The following is a 9,703-nucleotide window of genomic DNA, read 5'->3' on the forward strand; positions in this document are numbered from 1 at the left end:
AGCTGGAGATTATGAGATCCAGCAAGACCACTCCACAGCCTAAGTACATGCTGGAAGTCTGCTGTACCAGGATCTGGTTTACCAGCTGTTTCCACAAAAGGGAGATAGTTTCAGTAAAAAAAAAAAAATATCTGATTTTCCAGAAACAGGAATTTCTCTGTTTTCATATGGGGGCATCTAAGTTGCCATACTCATCACTGCATGCACACATATGCTCATTTTTCTCTTAGAACTAACAAGCAACTTCATGCTTCAAAATATGACTGTTGAACTTTAAAAAGCTTTTATCACTGAGCAGAATACAAGTTACCTTAAAGAGGACCAAAGTCAGTCCTGTAGTTATCGTAAAACGAGTTCTTACAAAGTATGGGTTGTAAAAGCACAGACATTTTCTAAATTTTAACAGTAAATACTTGATCCTTCAAGGTGTGCAGGTAGTGAGAGAGATCTTTTCTTTAGAGCAAGGTGAAAATTTTCAAGCGTCTCACAACATCCTTTGGTAACCACTACTTGTCACCTGAAGAACTGCATTACAGAGGACTAACCTCGGGCCAGTTAGGCCACATTGGTAAAACCTGTCTTCTGACTTACGAATGCACAGAGAAGAACCTAGAGAAATTAAGTCAGTACATCCAGTTGTGAGGTCTGCTTTCAAAGGATTAGTAAACTGAACGACATGAGAGAAGCAGCTGCACAGACCTCATTTTCCCCAGTGTTTTCCCCATCGCACATATACTGTACAGAGACATACGAACAAGTTCTAGACGGAGTCTCAGGTATCTGGGACAGTGTAATCGTACTGTCCTTATCTCTCCATTTCTCAGCACAGTGTGGAAACTCCCCTTAGACAAGCTTGTTCTTTATCATCTGCCAGGCTGGCAAGGAGAAGTTTTCTTGCTAGTATGTAGACAATGGTAAGTAAGAGTTCTCCCAGTTCCTGTTGAGTGGGACAGTTACGTCTGGCTCACTTACACGCATCAACATTTAATTCTAATGATTTTTTCCAAGCAGGTAAGGCAGGGAAACAGATACAGGAAACTTGTACATACCTCACTGCCCTTTTAATTTTTACCAAAAAGCTGGACATGAGTTGACATTGCGGGGGGGGGGGGGGTGGGGGGGTGGGGTGGGGGGGGTGGGGAGGGTGAGAAAAGTCAAAAGGGAAAACTGATAAAACACCTTACACTAGTAATTTTCAGTAGTATAAATATTCTCTGAAATGAGAAAACAATGGTTTGGAGGAAGACAGGAGTCACTGTAAAGGTAGCACTTCTTCTGCACTCCACACTGCAGCTCCAAGTTAAAAGATGAGATACACGAACAGAAGTGCTTTTGTCATCCCCAAGGCTATTGTAACAACCTACATTTCTCTCTTCCTCCATCACTAGAGCACTTCCAGGATTAAAGTCACACTCTGTTTGGCTAGTTATGCTTTCTGATAAGATAATTATCCCTCAAAGACATACATGGGTACCAGAAAACACATACAATGCTGCTTCATCACTTTAGACAGCTAATCCCTGTTTTGCTTATGTGAGTGAGGATACAGAGCTGGAGATCAGGCTAACATTTAAAGGAACTGAGGAAAAAAAACCCTAAACGCAAGAGGCTGAAGAAGCCTCGCTTTTAAATTTCTTCTTTTTCCCCTCAAGACCAAACTGCATTTTCAACAGTAATCTACAAATCTGTAGTCATTTTTAGATCACCTCTCACTGCTACCACATTAAGACTTCAAAGTAAACATTAAGCAAAAAAACTTCCTGAAATGCTTTGTAGATTTCTAAGTGATTGAGAAATGACCAGAACTTTACTGGAAAAATAAAAAAAAAGGAATGAGAAAGATGGGGTACAAGGAAGCTCAGATTATTCTCTTCCACTCTTGGAGAACAATTTTTCGATTAAGAAACAAAATTCCTAAACCAAAATTCGTAATTCTTTGAAGCACACGGCACAGTAATTAACCATGATGAGTCAAGTTAACTGCATTTGGACTGTTCAAAAGGTTACTTTAAATACTAACAGCAGAATTATGCATGTCTTACTTCCTCAAGACTTACTCTTTGCTTTTTCATCAACTGTAAAAGCACAATTCTCTAACAATAGACTTAACAAGGAACACCGAGACACGAACTGTTAGATCTTATATAGTACAATATTGTCCATACTGACAAGGAAATCTGACTAGTTACTATAAAACCCATTTTTCAGCATTTGCTGTGAAGACATGGTAATTCACATACACATTTCTGAGCACACTTGCAGAAAGTGCTTCAAGTTAAAGAGGTGCTACTGGATATTCAAGTTGGAAATTATTTTAATGAGAAATATCTTTCAGTTGTTTCACATTTTCTTTTTCTTTTCCTTTTTTTTTTTTTTTTTTTTAATTGGGATACAGCAGCTGTCTTGGTGCCAGACTGCCATCAATAACATTAGCAGAAATTAATAAAAATATTTGCATAAAGCACTCTTTATTTTTCATTCACTGAACTGTAAATATCAGACACTGATAAAGGTACAGATGATTGCTTAGTTGTTGCTAGTGACGTAATCCTAGCAATTAGCAATGGGTATAGCAAAAAAAAAAAGACAAATATTAATATAATCTCCAGTTGATGTAACTAAAGCATAAACAAACTGTACAAAATATGGAAAATACTTGCTTATCATAGCAAAACATTTAATGAGATTTGCAAAGTGCCTTCAATACAACAAACTCTATTAGATCTTATTAACAGAGCAAGTGAGGTTACACATATCAGACTAAAAGGCTCCCCGGCTAAACTGTTTTCTTGCGACATTTGTGGCTATTACACGTAACAGTGAAACCTAGCTCAATTTCACTTAACCTTGTAACTGTAACTCTGTGGGAACAACTCTGCATTACCACCACTTTCACTAAACAAGAGATTTCTTGAACACAAAAGATTGGGAATGCTAGCAGAACTTACTGCGAGCATTGTTGCTACTTTCGATCTTAAGGGATAAAGATACATTACATGGAAAAAAACCCAAAACCAAACAAAACCAACCCAACCCAAAAAACAAACCAAAGCAAAAAAAAAACAACAACCAAACAACCAAAACCAAACCAACAAAACCCAAATCAAAACAAAAACCAACCCACCATTGCATACAGATGATGGCTTTAAATATCCCTGTCAGGATAACTAAAAGAAGAAAAAAAAAAAAAAAAAAGAACAGTAACATAGAAACATGATAATTTCCTCCATAGCTGTTTCCCTAAGAATCCATTTCTATTTAGACTTTATTTCACCGGAATGCTCAGGGATCTCAGAGAAAAATCTATTTTTTATAATCCTACATAGTTCCCGTCTCAGAAATGCATCAACTTGTACAGAAAGAAGTTTCACTAGCAAGGCACAAAGTGGTCAAACCCACACATCCTTAATCTAATTTTGACTGACTTTTTCTTCTAACAAAGGTCGTTCCTCCTCTACAAAACCCTGTATCTGTAACATATTCCACTATTAATAAAACTTTTGTTGCTAGAATTATGTCAACTTTACTGCCCACTCTATAAGGATTTACAGTGGATATAGCTTCTTCGAGCAATGAATTGTATTAAAATGCTTTTTTGAGAATTTTTTTCAGAAAGGTATTTAGCGAACACGGGCTATAAACCTGATGTTTCTTCACTGAACTTTCCTATTATGCTTCTGAGGTTGAAAACAAATAAAGATCAAGGTTTGAAGCATTTTTGTTGGGCATGATTATTTTGCTCTAGGAGTAACCACGCTGTCAGTTTCATGCAACTTAGCCATCCTGCTGACACCTAAAAATTATGAAGAGACTTATTCATATACAAGATTCAAAAACCAGTCTAATGGTACATACTTCAGCATCAACTTTAATTATTCCAGCAATCTCTTTGCCTTCAAGCTATTCAGGCTGATTAATCAAGCACTTTTCATTGAGTAATTGAACAAAGAGTTGCAGCTTTCTCAAGACAGGACTGAAGAAGTACTTCCAAGTCCGAAGACATCTAAAGCATTGTATTTCATGTTCATCAGAAGCCAGAATGTTCTCTATAGCTGCCTTACAAATCCAGTAAGGTTGGATACTACTATTGCCATAGTAAAACATGCTTTAACTTGAAAAGAGATTGATCAGTCACTTAACAACAGAAATATATACAACATGACTGAGCTTAACATGAAATATGAAAGGTTTAGAACCACACAAGACTTTGGAAACACATAGAATGTAGAACCGTTTCCCTTCAAACCCAGTAGTAAGCCAAATTCTAAGGAAGCTGTAAGATAATCAACTGAAAAGATTTCAGCCATCAAAAGAGCAGTTTCAGAGATGGATAAGAATTTTTTCATTTGACATTCATCAGGTCTAATCACAGAAACCACGTAAGAGTTAACATGAAACTTAGATTTACTCATATGATGTTAGGATAAGGGACACCACTTCATCCACACTGTAAGATCACACTTGGAAGTCTGACAAACATGACAAGCACACTAACATGCCCCATATTGAACAGGTAGATATTTTTACTCATCACACTGATAAGTCCTGTGTCACTAGCTAAAAAAATAGGATTTTTGTTTTCTGGCAAGTAAGTATAACCTGAAACAATAGGCAATTCGGTATTTTGAAGTTTTTGTGCCAACTCTATTACTTTGTTAGGGAACAAGAGAGAATATCTCAGAGTTCACAACCAGCATCTAGAAATACAGGCCTGCAAGTTTTGCTGGATGCACTACACAAACCGTGGTAAATGCTCTTAAAGCTCAGGTTCATAGTCTAACTATGATGGATAATGAGAACTAACAATTTTTCATGTATATTTTCCCTATCCTTAGTAAAACAATGACAAACACTACTACGCTTCACCTCCTTCATTAGCTGATTATCATCCATTTTATGCAGTACTATGACACAACTGCCAAATCCAACAGAAGATATTAAGAGAAAAATACTTCTACAGATCTGAGGCATAAAAAAAACCCCCAAAACACTCCCATATAATTGAAATACACACACCACACACCATCTAGTCACCTTTCCTTAGTATTTTTATACTTTAGTCTCCATTTATGTAGCTGTCATAACCTCACTGGCCAGAGGTTAGCCCTTAGAATATATGCCACTATTGCAACTGAAATAAAGACTTATCTGTTTCTTATTCACTCTTAAGAGTATACCAACACTGCAGATTTAACTAAGTCACTAAGACCAAATATCTTGCAAAGATAAGGACTTCTAGCACTTGGAAACTCAAGGATAAATCTGTTGTTAACTAATCAATAACCTTAAACATTACCCTGCAAGGTAGTAAGGTAACACACATCCAGCATTAAGTTCTGGGAGGGGAAAAAGGATCAGTTCCTGAAGTTCTATGAAAGCATTGAGCGGATTCATAAACATTTATCTTAAAATATAGCTTAATAAAAGAAAAAGAAAATAATCTGTCAGTGGATTGCCAAGTTCAAGTCAATTTCAAAACACACAGTAGGAAAGACATTCAAAAGGAGGAATTTATACAAATAACTCAATACAAAAAATTTTCTATCTCCAAGAGATTTATTTTTTTGTTACCATTCCCTCATATTTGTGTGTTGGAGGGAATAAATAATTTTACTCTATCTTTTCACAGGTAAATAATTTCACTGTCATAGAAGTCAACTTAGTAATTTTTCAATTTAATGTCTAAGAGAGGAATTTCCTGGAGTGATTCTGCTTTTATTGATTACATTCAGATAAATTGTACAGAAGTACCCATAGACTTCAAATCCTCCATTTTCTACCTCTATAGTATCATAAAAATAAATCAATCCAATACTTGATCTGACAGGTAAGAAGCTGATATGTATATGTACAGATTTCACTACCATCTTCCCTGCAATACTCATTTATTAAAAACAATGTCATGAACTTAAAGAAAACTCAGATTTGCACTACTAAATCAAACAGCCAACAGAGGATTCTTTCTGTAGAAGTTCAGATGTTGCAATTCAAATGGAAGAACAGGTCGTTTTCATGAACGGATGTAAACAAGTATAAACACCTATTCTAAAGATACAAACCCACAGGCATTGTATATGCCTGACAATTTTTATTGTTCAAGAATCTCCCTGTCCCCTTTTACGGAGCAAAAAAGACTGTGTCATCAGCACTACAACCATCTGGATCCAATTTTCCCTCTGAGACTTTGCTCTGCTCAGGGGTAACTAACTCTTCTGCTACAAGTTCATTCTATCTGACTTTTGTGTGACAAAAACAAATTTTGAGTAATTGGGGGAAAAAAAAAATAATCTTTTCTCTGAAGCAAACAATGAGTCTTGTGGTATGTCTCACTGAATTCTTCTCACCCTCTTAGCTAAAAAACAGACTACTGCATTTCCACATCTTTGGGCAGCTATTCATTCATAAATGAAAACACCGGTGAACATGAAAACATGTATTTTAAATTTGTATCTGTACACCAAATTTGTTTTTTTAAAGTAATTCATAAAATGTTACCCTTTGAAGGAAGACATTGGGCTATGGCAGGGCTCTTAAATTTTAGTATACTATGTCAAGACTTTCAGCCAAAGAACAATGGTATGAGATAACACTGAAGTTTTACGTTGGGATTTAACGTTAAACTTTTAGCACAGTGACCTCTTTCCAACAACAGGAAACAGCAGCTGTATGGTAGAACTCTTCACAAAAACTGAACTTTCAGTTTATATGCATTATACCCAAATTTCAGTTCTGACACCTATGCTCCACCATATGTTTATACCAGCAGAAAGCAGTAGCCCTTGAAATAAATCAGACACAAACCTCGTCACAGAATCACAGAATCACAGAATCCCAAGGGTTGGAAGGGACCTAAAAAGATCATCTAGTCCAACCCCCCTGCAAGAGCAGGGTAACCTACAGGACATCACACAGGAACTTGTCCAGGCGGGCCTTGAATATCTCCAGTGTAGGAGACTCCACAACCCCCCTGAGCAGCCTGTTCCAGTGCTCTGTCACTCTTACAGTAAAGAAGTTCTTCCTGATGTTAACGTGGAACTTCCTATGCTCCAGTTTACACCCATTGCCCCTTGTCCTATCACTGGATATCACTGAAAAAAGCCTAGCTCCATCATCCTGACACCTACCCTTCACATATTTGTAAACATTGATGAGGTCACCCCTCAGTCTCCTCTTTTGCAAGCTAAAGAGACCCAGCTCCCTCAGCCTCTCCTCATAAGGGAGATGTTCCACTCCCTTAATCATCTTTGTGGCTCTGCGCTGGACTCCTTCAAGCAATTCCCTGTCCTTCTTGAACAGAGGGGCCCAGAACTGGACGCAATATTCCAGATGCGGCCTCACCAAGGCTGAGTAGAGGGGGAGGAGAACCTCTCTTGACCTACTAACCACTCCCTTTCTAATGCACCCTAAGATGCCATTTGCCTTCTTGGCCACAAGAGCACATTGCTGGCTCATGGTCATCCTCCTATCCACCAGGACCCCCAGGTCCCTTTCCCCTTCACTACTTTCCAGCAGGTCACCCCCCAACCTGTACTGGTACATGGGGTTGTTCTTCCCCAGATGCAAGACTCTACACTTGCCCTTGTTAAATTTCATCCAGTTTCTCCCCGCCCAACTCTCCAGCCTGTCCAGGTCTCGCTGAATGGCAGCACAGTCCTCTGGTGTGTCAGCCACTCCTCCCAGTTTTGTGTCATCAGCAAACTTGCTGAGGGTGCACTCAGTTCCCTCATCCAGGTCATTGATGAAAATATTAAACAGCACCGGTCCCAGCACCGACCCCTGAGGAACTCCACTAGTCACAGACCTCCAGCTAGATTCTGCGCCATTGACCACAACTCTCTGCCTTCTTCCTTTCAACCAGTTCTCGATCCACCTCACTACTTGATCGTCAAGCCCACACTTCCTTAGCTTGTCATTCTATATACAGAAAAATATGGTATCTAAAAACTATAAAATGGATTAAAGCTCAGATCTCTATTTTGAATTTTTTTTAGCACCTTTATTTTGGTAATCACTCTTGTGGTTTAACCACAGCCTGAAACCCCAGGGCCCAGACAGTCCCTTCCCCCCAAGTTCATATGCTGAGCATGATGTCATATGGTATGGAATGCCCCTTTGGCCAGTTTGGGTCAGCTGTCCTGGCCATATCCCTCCTGGCTTTATGGGCTCTTCCAGTCTTCTCACTAGCAGCACATGAACTGAAAACTCCTTGACTTAGTATACTAACGCTACTTAGCAACAACTGAAAACATCAGTGTTATCAACACTATTCTCATACAAATGCAAAACAGCACTGTACCAGCTACTAGGATGAAAATTAACCCTATCCCAACTGAAACCAGGAGTCATTGACTTCTTATACAGTTTAAAATTTATGTGACTACTGTCTTAAAAGTACATAACATACAAATAACTGCCTCTAAAACCAAGATAGACATTCTGAAAAATGGTTTTACAAACTTGGTGAAAATGGTCAAAAATGAGCATATGGGTTTTGATCAAGAGAAAAAACAAAGATTCTAAATATAACAAAGTACACTAGTTTTTATGTGTTCTACTTCTGCGTTAAATACCCTATTTAAAAAAAATACCATTTTTCACTCACACATTTAGCTAACAAACTTTGTTAAAATTCCATCCTTACATCCACCCTCTTTTTTCATTCCACAAATCCAGAAAGCTTGCTTGCAGTAGAAATTATTCTCATATATAAAGAAATGAAAGTATAGTTCATAAAAGCATGGATACTACCAGAAAGGCCTCTTATAAAGGAAGTTCTCCCTTCCCCTAAACCTAAACTTTTGCAACGAATTGCTGAAGTAGGGAATCCCCACATACAGCTTATGTTCTCATCAACCTGATCAATTTTTTATAAAACATAGACATCGATCACGTTCTTTTCTGAAACAAATCTTCCCTTTCCAGCCACAGCAATGACTCAAGTGCATCCTTTCAGCAGTAGAAGAGAACAGTATAGGTTTTACTTCTTGTGATTTTATCCTGTCAATATATATGAAACACCAACAGGTAACAGTTGTTTTACATTGCCGTTTCGAAAAAATTCTCTAAATATAGTATGTTTTCATCACATAAGCCTACAAGACTAAAGGACCTCACAGTTCAACCAAGTATGCCTATATACAAAAGTAAGCAAAATGTATCTTTTACTGGTTGTAAACGTGTTGCAAATAATCAAAGTTCTTTTGCTTGTTTTTCCTTCTATTTCTTCTCCTGGTCTTTTAGGAAGAAAGGGGAAGTTTCCTAAATGAATTTATATACACTACACACTTAACAGTGTTTCAGTAATTATTATTATCCTTACCAAAATTATTTGCCTATTCATAGTTGACATACAAGCAGGAGTAAGAGGCAGAACACTATGTGAGCTCCATTCTCCAGACATTCCCTTTGGTCTATAGATGAAAGTTCAAGCATTTTCCATTACAACACTGTTATCCACAAGAATCTTCAATATATGTGTTTTCCTAATATTAAATTACCTGCCATGGTCAGCTAAAAAGCATTGCTTTACAGACTTGAATTTAATGGACTCTAGAAAAGTACTACCTTGTATCCAAGAGCTTTAACTTCCCAAAACAATAGTGTACCTTCTTTCTAATCCAAGTTTAGAAAACACCTATACTCAGTCACAAGGCTGATGACCTTCTATTCATCTTATCTAATAATAAAATACCACAGAAGAAAG

This window comes from Lathamus discolor, chromosome 3 (genome assembly GCF_037157495.1).
Source record: "Lathamus discolor isolate bLatDis1 chromosome 3, bLatDis1.hap1, whole genome shotgun sequence".
NCBI classification, from domain to species: Eukaryota; Metazoa; Chordata; class Aves; order Psittaciformes; family Psittacidae; genus Lathamus; species Lathamus discolor.